At 44.0% G+C, this 16,407-nt stretch overlaps 1 protein-coding gene across 3 annotated transcripts in view; it reads left to right on the plus strand.

The window, feature by feature from the left end:
* MYLK4 (myosin light chain kinase family member 4) overlaps positions 1–8,687 on the plus strand; it is an 88,644-nt gene extending 79,957 nt beyond the window's left edge. For all 3 annotated transcript variants that reach the window (XM_068169146.1, XM_068169147.1, XM_068169144.1), the window contains one exon: positions 2,097–8,687. The gene's annotated coding sequence lies outside the window, so the exon portion shown is untranslated. The remainder of the gene's footprint in view (positions 1–2,096) is intronic.
* Positions 8,688–16,407: the final 7,720 nt, after the last annotated feature.

The following is a 16,407-nucleotide window of genomic DNA, read 5'->3' on the forward strand; positions in this document are numbered from 1 at the left end:
GCACAGTCCAGTCTGTATTCACCACCACCCCTGCTGTTATCTGGAAAGCAGTTGAAATGCACCCTGGCCCTATCACTTGTACCAAGTCACAGCAATGTGCAAGGAAAAAAAAAAAATAAGAATCATATATATGAAGCCATATGTGCTGCAAACCCTTGCCATTTTAGAGGGAATGTTTATACTCCCACTGGCTCTCATGGGGCAAGGTTTCACCCAATAATTTTTCTGTGTTGAAAGCTTTCAGCTTTTCATGCTGTGGTTAGGAGTAGGGTTTTAAAAAGGGTAGAAATATGAAAAGTAATTACTTTTTAGCAGAAGCATGGACCAGACCCTCAGGGCAGCTCCACTGCTCCACTGACTGCAGTGAAATGAAACCAAGGTCTCCCCTAAAAGAAGCTGCTCCACGCTTTCAAGGGCTCAGTTCTTCTGGGGTTCTTCTTTGCCTGTTGAGCCTGTAGCAACCCAAACAATTTTGACAGACCATCGCACTCTGCCCTGTTGTTTCTAGCTCCCAGTCTTTGCTCTTTCATTAATAAACACTTCATTAGTGGTTCTCAGGCTGTCTTGGTTGTCTCCCATGGGGATTAGGGAGACTCAAGTCTGTTCTTATGTTCTTTTTCTGGTCTTTGACCAGAGCATGCTCACTCAAGCTACCTCAAGCAGTACAATATCTCCATAAACCAGAACACCAATTCCCACAGATGCCTTTACCAACTACTACAGAAATTGGTACCTCTGTTGAAGGACCATGGGAACCACTCAAAGGTTCTGGGGCATCTCTGGGCAAAACTCAGTGGAGGGTCATGATGTGAACAAGACTGAGAACACACACAATGTGGAAACCACTACCCTGTAGTCATGCACCATGAGTAACAACCAGGACGCCAAAATAATAGTGGAGCACTTTTCGCCACAAGCGAGTTTTTAATGCTGCCGTCATCCATCATCTGCTTGGTAGAGCAAGTGATGTACTGGGTTGTAAAGTGATGTAAAAAAGAGAGTATTGTGAGAGGTTGAAATTCTTGTTCTGTTTTGACTAAGTAAGATTAAACCAGATTTTGTACTGTGTAGTGTTGTAACATGGAATTTGATGGCCACTAAAGGAGCTGTCTGGGGGGCTTTGCACTACTTTTCCATTCTATGCTGGAGGTCAGTGAGGTATCATTATTCTTGCTCTCTGAAGCAACTTCCTGATATGTCTGAGCATCAACTTTTGTAGTGGGAATCAGGTAGGAATTCCTTCCACTTCATTGGTGCTGGGACAGGTTACAGGAGGCTTTGGTCCACTCACCTGGGTGCTCCTGTGGAGCAGTTTTCTAAAGAGCTTTTCATAGACTGTGTTTTATCTCTTTCCCATTTCAAGCCACAGCAACCAAATGGTGAAAATTCTCCCCCTCTAATGCAGGAAACACTGTATTAGAGCATTTTTCTATTACAACCAAACTCAACTTTGAGATAAATTGATTGTCCAACAGCAGTCGAAATTATGTTTAAATAAACTTTTTATAGTAACCTACCCATGATCTAACTTGCAGGAAAGCCTGGGTTTGGCTTTTGCTGTGTTATTTCCCCTCTGTGTGTTTTTCTTTTTGCAGTTTATTTGAGTTTACTTAATGAGTGGATCTAAAGTCATAGCAGTGCTTTGTTTTTAAAGAATCTCTTCAGCTATTTTTATCAGGCAAGTGGTATGGTTGCCACATTTAACCCAAAATAATACACTGGAGTGCCAGTTAATTTAGACCTGCAATTATAAATGCTTGCAGTGGTAACGCAAATAAATAGATAGGTTTGTAGCATGCCTTTTCATGCTGTGACCTGTATGAAAAGAGAGGCAAAAAAGCAGAGTAGCTGCATTTCAAGAGAGACTTCCAGGACCATTTCTGGACTTAACAAAGAAGCCTTGTCTTTTTAATGTTGTATAAACCATGTCACAAATAAGGTGACTGCAAGAACCCTTTGTAAGCAAGACGCTTCAGCTCGGCTAGTTTTTCCTTATGCACAAAGAAACCACCATGTGGTTGTCCTAGAACGCCTAACCAAATACAAAAATGGTATACTGCTGAATTAACTGGATTCTTGGTTTGTTTATTTTGCAGAAAAGCTGCTGTGTGGTTACTGCTGCTAAGAGATTGGAAAATATAGCAGTCCTGGTGCTTTACCCTCCTGCCGTGACCGAGACTTCTACTGAATGGACCAACAGCACTTTAGCTGCAGGACAAGTCCCAGCATTGCTGAGCTGCTTCTTTTCTATTCAGCTGTTGAAAGAAGGAAAGTATTTCTCCAGATTGCAGGAAGGTGTTTCTTCTAGAACATCATGTTCTCCATGTCTGGGAGTGCGACATTAGCTTGGATTCATAATGAACTAATTTGTCTTACATTCTCATTTACGTATCAAAGGCTCCTTCAGGTTCAAATTAGCAGGTTAAATTGACTGTTTCTCATCTCAGTGCAGAGGGCAGTCTGTCACTGTGTTACATCTGTAGCCAAGGTTGATTTGACACTGGAGTCAAATAATGTTAAAAAAAAAACCCCAAAAACCAACCAAAAAAAAAATTCCAGTCAATTTAAAGCTGCCTCATGTGGAAGATTTGAAGTTTGTTTTTCTTGTCACACTCAAATGAGCTAAGGATTAGCTCAACCCAAGTTAAAGCCATGTTAATGGAACACCAGTGAAGTGAGAAATGAGGCTTTCCTTGCGCATAGGTGGATTTGCTGCAACTGTGATACGATGCATTGTAGGATATTTTTTTGAGCCCAATGAATTACTGTTCACCTTTAAATACACCTGGATTAATTAAACAGGAGAGAGAACAAGGCAGTATTCACTTGCGCTCATGCAGGCTCTGCTCTCCGATGTGCAAGGAAAACTCAGTGATTTTAACAGAAGGCAACTTTATCCCAGCTAATTGGTTTAATGCTAATAGGACTGATTAAGAGCACTGGCAAAGGGAGACTCAGATCCCTGTTCATTATAACCTCTGGCTACAGGCCCAAATGTAAATCCTCTGTTTTTGTAAAGTTTTCTTTCCTTATCTTGCTCCCAAGCTTTTCTTATTCTTAACTAGATAAAAAGCTAGGACTCAGAATAGCTGAATGCTTTACCTGAAGTTGTCTGAGTGTGGCTCATCATTAAGTGAACCTGAGTCTTAGTTGCCTAGGCTGTGACTTTAAAATGAGAGAGTTATTCCTGCTGTAGCATATGGCTTTCTGACTGCTTGGTTTCAGGACATCGAGAATATGAAGTATAGTGAGTATTTGATTCAGTGATGCTGACATATTGTGATACCTTTACATTTTCTTTGATTTAACTCAGTTCTGATCAAACTACATATTAACATAGCCATCTCTATATATTTATCTATACCTTTCATATGTATTTATATTTAAATTATGAGGGTTTTGTTTTGTTTTGTTTTGTTTTGTTTTAAGGGGATCAACATAAAATTAAAACAGTATTAGTCATCATCACCTCCCAAGGAAATGTTTTTCATACCTTTGTCCTGTCTTGGTTAGCATTCGTCTTGAAACAGAAGGATCCCATTAATGGGACACCATGGCCACGACATTCTCCACGGCCAGTTTGATCCAATGTTTTAAAGATGTTTTAGTAGATCTCTTAAGACTGCTCCTGTGAATGAACAGGGCTTCTTACACCTGGGGAAATCTAAGAAATGCTGATTTGTTGTATTAGCTGTTGCAAATACACAAGACCCATTGCTACTCTCACTTGGTGACTCACCATGTAACTGTGATACCACATGGAGCACTGCTCCCTTCAAATTCTTATATGTAGTCTTAACCAATGTAAACTTTGACTAGCAGAAATGCAGGTTTCTTGGGAAAAGACTAAGCAGCCTCAAAGCAAGACAATGAGCATGTGGCTTTTAAATAGAAAATGAGCTGCTTATGTTTGGCCACTATTTATGATTGCCTGTGCAAAATAAACTCCAGCTGGAGTTCCCACTCTTGTTCTGACTGCCTTCAAGACAGTGCATCTTTTTGTACAGTAAACAAATGCTCAGACTGAAATCAGCAGACCACTTGGAATGACAGGGTCTCATTATGATCTTTAGTGCCAGTATTGTAGGGTCGGGTTGTGGGTTTTGTTTCTCCTGTGGTAGGTTTTACATGGGTATGAATAAATTGCATGTTGGTTTGAATCCTGTTAACTAAAATATCAGTGTGACTAGAGTCTTATCTGCTTTGTTGCTCAGCTGAATTAAGGAGATTTGTCATTTGTGGATATATACATCTGAGTAGCAATTAAGAGCTTAGAGACATATAGATGAGCCCTGTGTTAGTGTGTTGTACTGAGTCAGCTGCAGAGTCTACAGGAGATGTGGGAGTATATGGCTTCTGCTGCACATACCCAGAGCTCACCCATACAGCATGCCATGAAAAATACACACTCTTGGATTACTAGGGACAGTGGAAGAGCTGGGTATATTCCATTCCTCTTTGGGAGGCCAGGACCTTTCAGAAGGCATAACTTGAGGAGGGCTCACACAATTACACAGAATTAACCAGGTTGGAAAAGACCTTCGAGATCATCAAGTCCAACCTATCACCCAACGCCATCTAATCAACTAGACCATGGCACTAAGTGCCTCACCCAGACTTATTTTCAACACTTCCAGCAAGAGTGACTCTACCACCTCCCTGGGCAGCCCATTCCAATGGCAAATCACTATTTCTGTGAAGAATTTCTTCCTAACATCCAGCCTAAACCTTCCATGGCACAGCTCGAGACTGTGTCCTCTTGTTCTGATGCTGGTTGCCTGGGAGAAGAGACCAACCCCCACCTGGCTACAACCTCCCTTCAGGTAGTTGTAGAGAGCAATGAACTCTCCCCTGAGCCTCCTCTTCTCCAGGCTAAAAAATCCAGCTCCGTCAGCTGCTCCTCATAGGGCTTGTGCTCCAAACCCCTCCCCAGCTTTGTTGCCCTTCTCTGGACACATTCCAGCAACTCAACATCTTTCTTAAATTGAGTGGCCCAGAAATGGACACAGGACTCAAGGTGTGGCCTAACCAGTCCTGAGTACAGGGGCACAATGACTTGCCTGTTCCTGCTAGCCACACTCTCCCTGATACAGGCCAGGATGCCATTGGCCTTCTTGCTGCCTGGGCACACTGCTGGCTCATGTTCAGCCTACTATCGACCAGTACCCCCAGGTCCCTTTCTGCCTGGCCCCTCTCCAGCCACTCTGACCCCAGCCTGTAGCACTGCATGGGGTTGTTGTGGCCAATGTGTAGAACCTGGCACGTAGATGTGTTAAATCTCATGCTGTTGGACTCTGCCCATTTGCCCAGCCAGAGCCCTCCTAGCCTCCAACAGATCAACACCTGCTCCCACACTAGTCCCTTGCTTGTGCAACAGGACAGCATGCTAGTATACTCAAGGAATTTAGCTTTTGTTCTTACCCACACAGATAACGATGGTCACACTTCTGAGTTTTATCTGTAAACTGGCTCCAATATTTCATCCTTGGAACAACCCCTGTGGTGGGGGTTGAAGTTGTGGTGGGGGACAGCTGGAAAATGTTTGGCTGTGTGAGTCTCTGCAGTGACTGGAGGTGCAATTTGGTGCCCAGGGTTAATAACAGGAGTGAACCTACACGTGTCTCGTAGAGGAAGGAAAAATCCAAAAGCATACTTCCTGTTACTGCCCCATAGATTCTAGCTCTGCAGCACTGAATCATTACCAAGATCATTATGAAGGGCAAAAAATTATACTGCTGTGTATTTATGACATGTATAGCAATGTGCCTGAGAAAAATATTTCCAGAGAGGTTTGGTTCTGTCTTTTCTGACTGTTTTAATTTATGTTAAATAACAGCTTGACACGGCTGCTTTCTGGTGGCTTTCTGATTCAGTCTCACTCTGCTTTCAGCAACATGCTGTTTTGTGTGTGTGTGTGCAAGTCTGGGTTTGGTTCCATTCTCCTTAAATATTTTCTGTAATGACTAACAGCCTGAGGCTACTGTGTTAAATTATTGTTTTGGGACATGATTATTTTCTCCTAGGTAGTAATAGCAAGCAGACTAGGTTCTAGTAAGTGAACTGCATCTGTGTGAGTTTGCTTGTTGTAATTTTTGTGGTCTATTTATTTAAGTGACTGTGTTTGGAAATGTGAATTACTGTTTGTCCAGGGGAATAGAACATCTCTCTTCTGAAGAAAGGCTGAGGGACTTGGGGCATTTTAGCCTAGAGAAGAGAAGTCTGAGAGAGTATCTTATCAATGCTTATCAATAATTAAAAGGTGTGTGTCAGGAGCATGGGGGTCAGTCTTTTTTTCAGTGGTGCCCCATGACAGGACAAGAGGTAATGGGCACAAACTTGAACGTAGGAAGTTCCATCTAAACTTGAGGAGGAACTTTGCTTTGAGGGTGCTGAAGCACTGGAACAGGCTGCCCGGATTGGTCGCAGAGTCTCCATCTCTGGAGTAATTCAAAACCCTCCTGGACACCATCCTGTGCAACCTGCTGTAGGCTAACCTGCTCTGGCAGGGAGATTGGAGAAGATGATATCCAGAGGTCTCTTCCAACCCCTATCACTCTGGGATTCTGTGCTTGAGAGCAGGCCTGGGTTTGGAGGGTACTGTACTAGCTGTTGTTACCCCATTTAGCTGTATACCTACAGACAATCAGAAGTGGGTTGTTCTGCAGGGACAATCTGAAGCAAGTCTCTGGAAGTTGAAAGTGCTCTGTAGCTGCCAGATTTTCCCAGGGTCCCAGATGGAACTGTGCTCAGAACAGCACAACTTGTCAGGCACCAAAACCAGCTATCACCTTGTGCTTATAGGAGATTGTTATTCCTATTTCTCTAGGTGCAGTGGAGAAATTTAGCGGGAGAAAATCTCAAAGAGTTTTGCCCAAGGTACACTAGAGAATTCTAACATGAGCATCAGAATTAGAAGCAAATTTAGTTCAAGATGAGACACTAGAGACTTTCCAACTCTTTTTGCATGTTGAAATCATGGAGGTTTATGAAATGGGTAAAAACCCACAGAAAGATGTCCAGATGTCCATACTCTTACCTGCCCATGTCTGTGAACACCTGCAGCCAGTCTCTGCCTTGAGAGCCCTCACAGCATTAAAGAGTCACAGATTCACAGATTGCATAAGGTTGGAAGGGACTGTCAAAGGTCATCTTGTCCAACCCCCCTGCAGTGAGCAGGGATGCCTTCAACTAGATTAGGCTGTCCAGGGCCACATCAAGTCTGATCGTGAATGTCTCCAGGGACAGGGCCTCAACCACATCCCTGGACAACCTGTTCCAGTATTTTACCACCCTTGCTGTAAAGAACTTCCTCCTTATGTCCAATCTAAATCTGCCTTGCTCCAGTTTAAAACCATTGCCCTTGTCCAGTCACTACAAGCCCTTCTAAACAGTCCTTCCACAGCCTTCCTGCAGGTCCCCATTAGACACTGAAATGTAGTTATAAGGTCTCTTTGGAGCCTTCTGTTCTCCAGGCCAAACAGTCCCCATTCTTTCAGCCTGTCTTCACAGGAGAGGTGCTCCAGCTCTCTGGTCATTTCCATGGCCCTCCTCTGGACCCACTCCATTAGTTGGCAGTCTCATATTATCCACTCTGGAGACTGCAACAGAAGCTACTTCTTTGTTTCTTTTTCATATTCCTTCTATTGTCAGAAGCTGAATAAAGTTAAAGCTAAATTATGCTTTACCTTGATTCCAGCCAGGAATAACAGTGCAGCTCCACAGAATTAAATAAAGGAAGTGCTCAGTCCACCTTATGAGTAGCACAAAACTCCAGTTCAACCCTCCCCACTGCCTGCAAAAAAACCAAACCAAACCAAACCGAGCACCCTACTTTGCACCAGTCCTGACCAGTTAAAATAAAAAGAACCTTAATGTTAACAGTTGAGGAATCTCAATCGAGAAACAGTTTTTCTGCAGTGGTTGAATTGTTGCAGTGAGTCAAGGAGTTTTACCATCCTCACTTTAATGTTGGCATTACAAATCACTGACAGCCTCTTTCAGCAAAGTGGCCTTCGCCAGCAGGAGTTGTGGCAAAACATGTTTGTCAGCTCTTTTCTGCTGATGGGGACCTGAAAGCACCTCATTCTCTTTCCTGGCCCCACCAGTGAGCAAAGCACATCTTAGCTTGTGGACTTTTAACGTGTGATAATGATCAAGGTTTTGCTTTAGTGTCAAACCCACAGCACTGAGGAATGAATGAGCACCAATGCTCCAAACTCCTTCCAGGGGGATGCCGCATCTTCACATACTACTTTTATCATTGCTGACGGTTGTCCTTGTGTGTCGTGTGAGTGAAACTAAACACTGCATGAATCAGTTTAGGGACATTAGAATGTTTCACCTTCCATGAAGGCTTGGTAGCTGAACAACTAACTACCTATTTCACATCTTAGCTGAAGTCTGGTAGAGATAACACTTTGTAAATACGTTGTTTAGCTATGTCTGTAGAGTTAGTGGTCACAGCTCGGTACAGCAGAACTAGTGTTTGTGTACCCTGCAGCAACTTCTCTTAAATTTTGATGACAGGCCCATGAGAACTAGATTATGAAGCATGTGGATTTTCTGTATTGTATCACTTTGGCTTGCATATCTGGATTTGTAGATTATCTCTGGTATGTGTTCTTCTGTGAAAAAAGTGAAGCAGCCTTGTAAAAAGATGACTGAGGAATAAATGCTGATTTTGTTTATTCCAGGGGTTTTGTTTGCTGTATTTAATGTCCCTGTCGTTATACTAGTAAGTAAAAGAGAGAAACATGGCCTTTTCCCTGACTGTTGTTTCTAGGTATGTAAAGATAAAAGAAGAGTAATATTCATTGAAGCCAGTTGTTGTGGTTTTGACTCAGCTGAGTTGGCTGAGCTCCAGCACAGTTGCTCACATTGGGGAACAGGGGAAAAAAAAACCCACCTAGGGGCCCTGTGGATTGAAATAAGTAGAGCTCAATGAAATAATGCAATATACAATACTGTATACTGTGTATTTTGCAGGAAGCACAGCAAAAAAGCAGAAGCAAGCCAGTAAAGTGGAAGAGCCTAACACCCCAGGCCTGGAAGCCAAAGAAATGCCTGGAATCAGGAAGTGTCTCATGTTATGGTTTAGGCTATAAGCCCCATGAGCCTTTGCTCCAGCCATCCCTTTCCTTACACATCAGGCATGATGTCAGCGTGGTACTGAATAACCATCAGCTAATTTCAGCCAGCTGTCCTGACTGGTCCCTCCCAGTTGAAACCATGACACTGATACCCAAGTTGAAATTTCCCTCAGGCTTGCAGCTTCTACTCATCCTTTGTCAGAAAGTCTCAACTTTCTCTGCAGACAACTAGGACCTGAGGTGCTCTTGGCATCTGTATTCAGCAAGTAGCTCTTATTCTGTGTGGCTAATCTCTGGCTGCAGCAGTTGACATTCACTATGATTGAGAAGCAACTTTGCCTTCTTACCCAGGAAGGTTCCCATGTATTGACAGCTTGTATTTGATGAGATGAGCTTTACCTGTCTAAGAACTATGCTTACAAGAAGAAATCCTCCTGATGAAACTCTACACCTGCTTAAGACAGCTCAGTGACCTCAAATCATTTCACCAGTGCCCTCACTGCTTAGCTCAGGCAAAGCCTTTCTCTTGGTGTCCTTCCTGTACACGTAGATGACAGACTTCCCTTCCAAATCAGTGGGCTGTATAGCATAGTATCATAGTATCATAGTATCATTCAGGGTTGGAAGGGACCACAAGGATCATCTAGTTCCAACCCCCCTGCCATGGGCAGGGACACCCCACACTAGATCAGGCTGGCCAGAGCCTCATCCAGCCTGCTCTTAAACACCTCCAGGGACGGGGCCTCGACCACCTCCCTGGACAACCCATTCCAGGGTCTCACCACTCTCATGGTGAAGAACCTCCTCCTCACATCTAGCCTGAATCTCCCCACCTCCAGCTTCATTCCATTCCCCCTAGTCCTATCACTACCTGAGATCCTGAGAAGTCCTTCCCCAGCCTTCCTGTAGGCCCCCTTCAGATACTGGAGCCGTCACACAAAGGCTTTGTTTCCCCTTTCTCCTGAAAAATGCCTTCTCATGGGGTCCCCAATGTGATCAGTGTTTCTGGGAACATTCACAGTCACATCCATAGCCACATCTTGAGCCTGGACATGGGCTCCAGCACATGTCTGGCCCATGGCCCTGGTGAGTTCAGTAGGTATCCAAAAATCTTTTGGAGTGACACCCCAGAGTTTCTGTGCCTGACCAGGCCTTAAGCATTTGCTCTTCATTTGTCCCTCTTGGAGCCCATCACTGTGGTTTAGTTTTTGGTGCCTTTGACCCTGGATAAGAGTTTTTATCCTGAAAATACTGGCATCTGTATTTCAGAGTTGATGAGGAAGACCTTGCCAGAGTACCCTGGTCCTCTCAACAGCTCCTGCTAAATGCATGTCACTGGCAAAATAAAATCAATGGGGATAGAATAACTCCCTGTATGTGTCTGTAAAGCAGCTCCACGCTTTTAAAACGTGTTTGCTAAGTTCATGTGGTTAAAAATATGTTGACTGCAGGAAAAAAAAAAATTCAACAAGGGACATTCATAATTCTTCATTAATTAATAGTCAACCCTTTTTCTCCCCCCCCAATTATTTCAAACACCTGCTCACAGTAAATTTCCTTTGCATTTTTTTTAGTGGTACTTTAATATTGCCCAGAACTTGGAAGCACACACTGAGCTTCTCTTCTTTTTAATTATTTTCAAATTAATTTTAGTTTTCTGAATATTTTCAGCGCTGCCCATTTGTTCAATAAACCTGAATTTTCATTTTCATTTTTATTTTTTTTTTTTCTTCTTAAAGGCCCTCCTAAAGTTTCCAGAGACTGTTTTTATGGGCTGTTTTAATGAAAGCCTTTGGAAAGGGACTGGAGGTTTCCAGATTCCTCTCTTGGAGCCTCCTCACCCCCCCCCCCAAAAAAAAAAAAGGGGGAGGGAAGAAAAAAATTCATTTCACCAAGGGTGATTCACATCTCTTGCATGCAGCAGTATTCAGCTGGGAGCTAAACCCCCTTGTGCCCAGAGTGCAGGGCGGTGCTGTATGTGGGAGCAAGGAGCAGGGCCCAGGCTCTCCTCAGCTCAAGGTGACTGCAGTGAGAAGCAAGGGCGCCTCAACTCCAGGCTATGCCATTTGAGGGCTGGCTTTAAAGCTTGCAAAAAGTGAGGAGCACCTTTACCCTCTTTGGACCAGGTCCTAAATCAATGAAACTTTGGCAGGGAGCACAGTATGTTGGGGTCTGCCCCCACCGCTGGTGATGGGACTAACGGCAGTAGGAGGCCGTGCTGGAGGGTTTGCTCCATGAGTCACAGCTTTCAAGCTCTTCTGGGTGCAGCAGCAGGACTATCACCTCCAGCAACATTGCTCCTGTGCTACTGCTCTGTTCTTAATCTCTGCAGGTGCCCATGTTTCAGGGTCTGAAGAAGATTTCTAATTGTAGGAGGCTATTAGTTGCCTCCTTTTTTGTTGTTTGTTTGTTTGGGGTTTTTTGTTGTTGTTTTATTCTCAGTGACAGCACCGCCTAAGAGCTGTGTAGAGGGCCTGAAATACTAGACAGTAGACATGGCACTTTGGGACATGGTTTAGTGGCCATGGTGGTGCTAGCTTGATGGTTAGACTTGATGATCTTGGAGGTCTTTTGTAACTGAAATGATGCTATGATTGCAAGAACTTGGGTGGCACTGCCCTATGTAAATGACCAATACATGTTTCTGTAACCTATTTTACATCAACTCATGGTGGATTTTTACCTGTCCGGACAATGCTTTATCATTCTTCCTGTTGCACTGCAATTATACATGCAGCTCCAGCAGCACTTGGCTCCTTATTTGCTCTTCTTCCCACAGATCACTGAGCAGCAGCTATGCAAATGTGGTCAGACAGTTTGCTTTCCATGCAGTAGCAGCAAATTGCATCCTGACTCTGGACACCTTTATTTAGAATAAACCTTTATTTAGAATAAACCAAACCAGGTTGGAAGAGACCTTCAAGATCATCGTGTCCAACCCATCAACCAATCCAACCCACCCAAACAGCTAACCCATGGCACCAAGTACCCCATCAAGTCTCCTCCTGAACACCTCCAATGATGGTGACTCCACCACCTCCTTGGGCAGCCCATTCCAACTGCAGATCACTCTCTCTGTATAGAACTTCTTCCTAACATCCAGCCTAAACCTCCCCTGGCACAGCCTGAGACTGTGTCCTCTTGTTCTGGTACTGGGTGCCTGGGAGAAGAGACCATCATCCGCCTGTCTACAACCTCCCTTCAGGTAGTTGTAGAGAGTGATAAGGTCACCCCTGAGTCTCCTCTTCTCCAGGCTAAGCAACCCCAGCTCCCTCAGTCTTTCCTCATAGGGCTTGTGTTCCAAACTCCTCACCAACTTTGTTGCCCTTCTCTGGACTCGTTCCAGCAAGTCAACATCCTTCCTAAACTGAGGGGCCCAGAACTGGACACAGTACTCAAGGTGTGGCCTAACCAGTGCAGTGTACAGGGGCAGAATGACCTCCCTGCTCCTGCTGGCCACACTGTTCCTGATGCAGGAACCTTCCTCAGCTGGGGCCAAAATTAACAGTCAATCAATGCCACTGGGAAGGAGCTAGTAGCAACGGGAAGGTGATGACCCCATTATGAGAAGCATCTGAAGAGACGGTGTGTAGGTCAGGTGCCAGTTCCCTTCGTGACTCCCCCCTCAGTCCTACTGGTACCCAGCACAGCCTCGCATGATGTGCGCATGGCGCTTGTTGCAAACGAGGAGAGTGACCACGAGAGGTCAGCATTGCTGTTCCTTAGTCGGTAAAGTGATTCCCATCTCCTTGGTGAGGGACTGCTTTGGACAGTCAATCTATAGACAGAGCTGACAGAGCTGGCCGGGTTGTGTGGCGCTGTGGCTCCTCAACTCAGTTAGCCATCACCATGCAGGTGGAGACAAGAGACCTTTAAAATATATCCGACTAATAGAATATTATTTGTTTTCAGACACAAACTGCAATAAATACAGCTTCTAATCTCTCCCCACTCCAAGCTTGCTCTTAGCTCACCAAGTAGAAGGACCCAGGGGAGTGCCTGAGGCATGATATCAGAAAAGGAATTGAAGAGCTTGTGCCTGGACAAGGCAAAAGTGGGGAAATGAATGGTGGAGCTGGGGATGCTTCTTACCTACTGCCCTTTTACACCATTCTCCCTCTAGCAATAACACCACTTGAGGTCCTCTGCAGAGCATGAACAGAAGTTAGATGTGATTTAGGATATGCATACAAATCATCTGACAGGAATAGAAAAGCATGAAGAAACTTGCACACTCCTGTTACAAACAGAAATCTCCACACCATATAGTTTGTGTGTTGGCTCTTGCTTTCCATTTGCTAGGTTGAAGAAATCCCTACTAACAAATGTGTCCTCTCCCAAATACTTTCAGACTGACTGCCAAAACTCCCTCTTCACCTCTTTATGGTGTTTATGATAAGCAGTGCTGCTCTTTCCCATCTTTCACCAGAGAATCACAGAATGATTGAATAATTCTCACAAGTCTCTGTGACATGTGTATGTTGGTTCTCCAAGGTAAGTCTTATGAGTATGAGTAGCTGTCACCCCAGTGCCAGGTATAACAGGAGCACGGGGTCCTTCCCATTCATTCCTCAGCCCTCACTTTCCATGCTCTTGATCACCATTAGACTCACTCATTGTTAGGTCACTAAATTTCAGCTGTGACCTGCAAGTCGCCAGTACCAGTCTTTCACGGCTGGTCACACAGAAGGTCCCAGTCCATGAGCAAGCTCCATGTTCTTTGGGCTTCTGGTTAATGATACTAATACACAGGTAGTGGTCACTGAACTCCAGAAATGTCAGTTTTCACCAAGTGCCCTCACCTTCTTTCTGTGTACCAGCTGAAGACCTCATGTGACAGCAGTGTCTCAGGTCAATCCAAATGTTTTCATTCCATCCACCCACAGCTGGAGCTACATATTCTTTCAATCAAAGCTTAAGTTTCAAACAAGCCAGTGGGATCAACAGAGGAGACTTGCTATGGAATTATGGCATAAATCAGGGAAGACCTTGTTTGTGAGGGTCAAGGGAAGAAAGCAAGATAGAAATAATCCATTCCTAAGACAAGTCAGAAATCTGGCTCACTGTAAGCACATGAAGATGATGGGAGTAGGCGTGAGGAACTCCACCAGTATCATATTTGCCAGTGAGGAAAAAATACTCCTGAGGGATTAGCAGAATGTTTTAAAGCAAGGCCTAAAAGAACAGAGTTCAAATTAATCTCAACATACTCAGCACAACGGCACACTCAATATAAAGGCAGCATTGTCAGTTTTTAACATCAAAGCATCATGCCTTCCAGAATACTGAAAGTGGTTTAAAGATCTTGAGACTTCTTAAAAACAACAAATGTCAATTTCCTTTTATTTTCCTCTGGGTTTTGCAGCCTTTGGGGGAGATTTTGCTTCCTCTTTGTTGCAAAAGTAAAGGTTTACCTTTTGCTCTGAATGAACGCAAAGGGCCTTGTGGACTCTCTTGATTCCAGCTTTGGAGTCTTTAAGGGAAACACCAAAAGTCATTAAGATGTGCAATTAAATCAGGACCGTGGCTAACACAGCAAATATAAATGCAAGCCCTGCCCTAGAGAACAAAGACCCATTCATTCTGCCTAAATTGGTGCTTGAGACTTGATTGCTGCTGCTTCTTCTACTAATTTTTTTTTCTTCTTCTTCAATTTTCCTTCCCCCAACCCCCTCCTTGTCCTTGTTTCTTCTCCCTCCCTTCAGAAGGAGGGAGAACTTTCTTGGCTTGTGCCACATCCTGGATAGTCAGAAAATCCTGCGCTCAGCTGTCTGAGTCTCTCTTGTCTCCTGCCTGCCAACCCTCTAGAAAAGTGGGGTTACAGGCAAACATCAGCAATGAGTGAGCAGAAATAAAGAGCTTTGATAACTGAGGTAAAGTGGCCATTATGCAACTACGAATGATAGAGGTAGAAAAAAAGGAGCTGGAAATGTTGAAAAGCAGCTGAGGTTACGTTCCTCATTGGAAGGAAGAGGTAGAGGAAGATCAGTCAGCGGCAAGAGCTCTTGCTCAGTACATCGAGAGGGATTTGCCAGCACAGGATATTAATGATCTGAGAGTGAATTGCAAGTCCACAAGGGAAATCTGAACTGAAAATGGAAAAGACAGAAAGCTAGGCCGGGGGTGGTGGTGGGGTGGGGTGTTTGTATCGGGTTAAAGTGTCAGCAGTTAAGGAGATGGATGGATGATTTGAGCTCAGACGAGGAGGAACGGAAAACCCCACCCTCTTATAAAAGAAACCAAAGTAAACAACTAAACATACCACCAGTGTCTCCCTTTTTACCAAAGTTAAGGCTCTGACAACCTGACCTTTTTCAGTTGGTCATATTTGTGCAACAAGTCTAGCTCAGAGGTGAAAAGTAATCAATAGAAGGGGGCAGATTGCCTCTGCCAACTTTCAAAACCGGTCTTGTCCCTTTTCCCTGACATGCCCCCCTTTTTGACTATCAAAAAGCACCTCTGTCTCTGTGCTATTCAGTGAGATTTACCTGACTGAATCTCTCTTACCTGATGAAGGGCCTCCAGAAGCCAATCCATCTAAGGGGTTTGTTGGCCAGGAAAGCAGAAATTTCTGCCCGTAGTGCAATATTTGGGTATCTGTTTATTTGGAGACCACAGTTTTCTAATCCAATCTCCTATCCTATTTGTATTTTCTAATCCTACCTCTGTTCCTGTCAAGAATATAAAGAGCAATCTGTGAAAAACATTTTCTATATTTTCTGCTCAGCAGAAGACCTCTTTTTAAATATAAGGACCACACATGGTCCAGGGATTTGATTTAGTTTTTTTTCCTTCTTAGGAGTCAGCTGAGTTCCAAGCATTTCCAGGACTATTTAGGCCTATTGATCCCTAGAAACTGGCTGAGAGCCTTAGGTTTGTTGTCTTCTCTCTGAAATGAAGCATGGTCTACTCAGGCCCTGTAGCTTACTAATGAAAAGTGTCAGAGGGTGAGCCAGGTGAGGTGCCAGTGGGGATAACATGGAGGTCTGTGCCCCATTGGCCTCTCCACTCTGCCCTGCCACGAGGCTAGTCACAGAAGAGCCTATCCTGTAGACAATTAAGTGCTGATCTAAACAACAGCATAAATATACTGGCACAATACTCTTTCCTTTTTCAAACCAAAGGATGTTTCAATCAAATATGGATTTTAGCAGCAAGATGTGATCTTTGGCTGTACCTTAGGTTTAATCTATCAACAGTTTAATCCAAATTTTAAGATGGTTAGCAAAACTTGTTACTTTGCATGGCCAAACTAGAAATTGGTCCTCATTTTCTTGGAGAAAGAGATTGCTCCTCAGTTCTCCAGGATGTCTTGGTT

Source organism: Melanerpes formicivorus, unplaced genomic scaffold, assembly GCF_026170545.1.
Source record: "Melanerpes formicivorus ecotype bairdi unplaced genomic scaffold, bMelFor1.0.p_v2 SCAF_165, whole genome shotgun sequence".
In the NCBI taxonomy this organism is placed as follows: domain Eukaryota; kingdom Metazoa; phylum Chordata; class Aves; order Piciformes; family Picidae; genus Melanerpes; species Melanerpes formicivorus.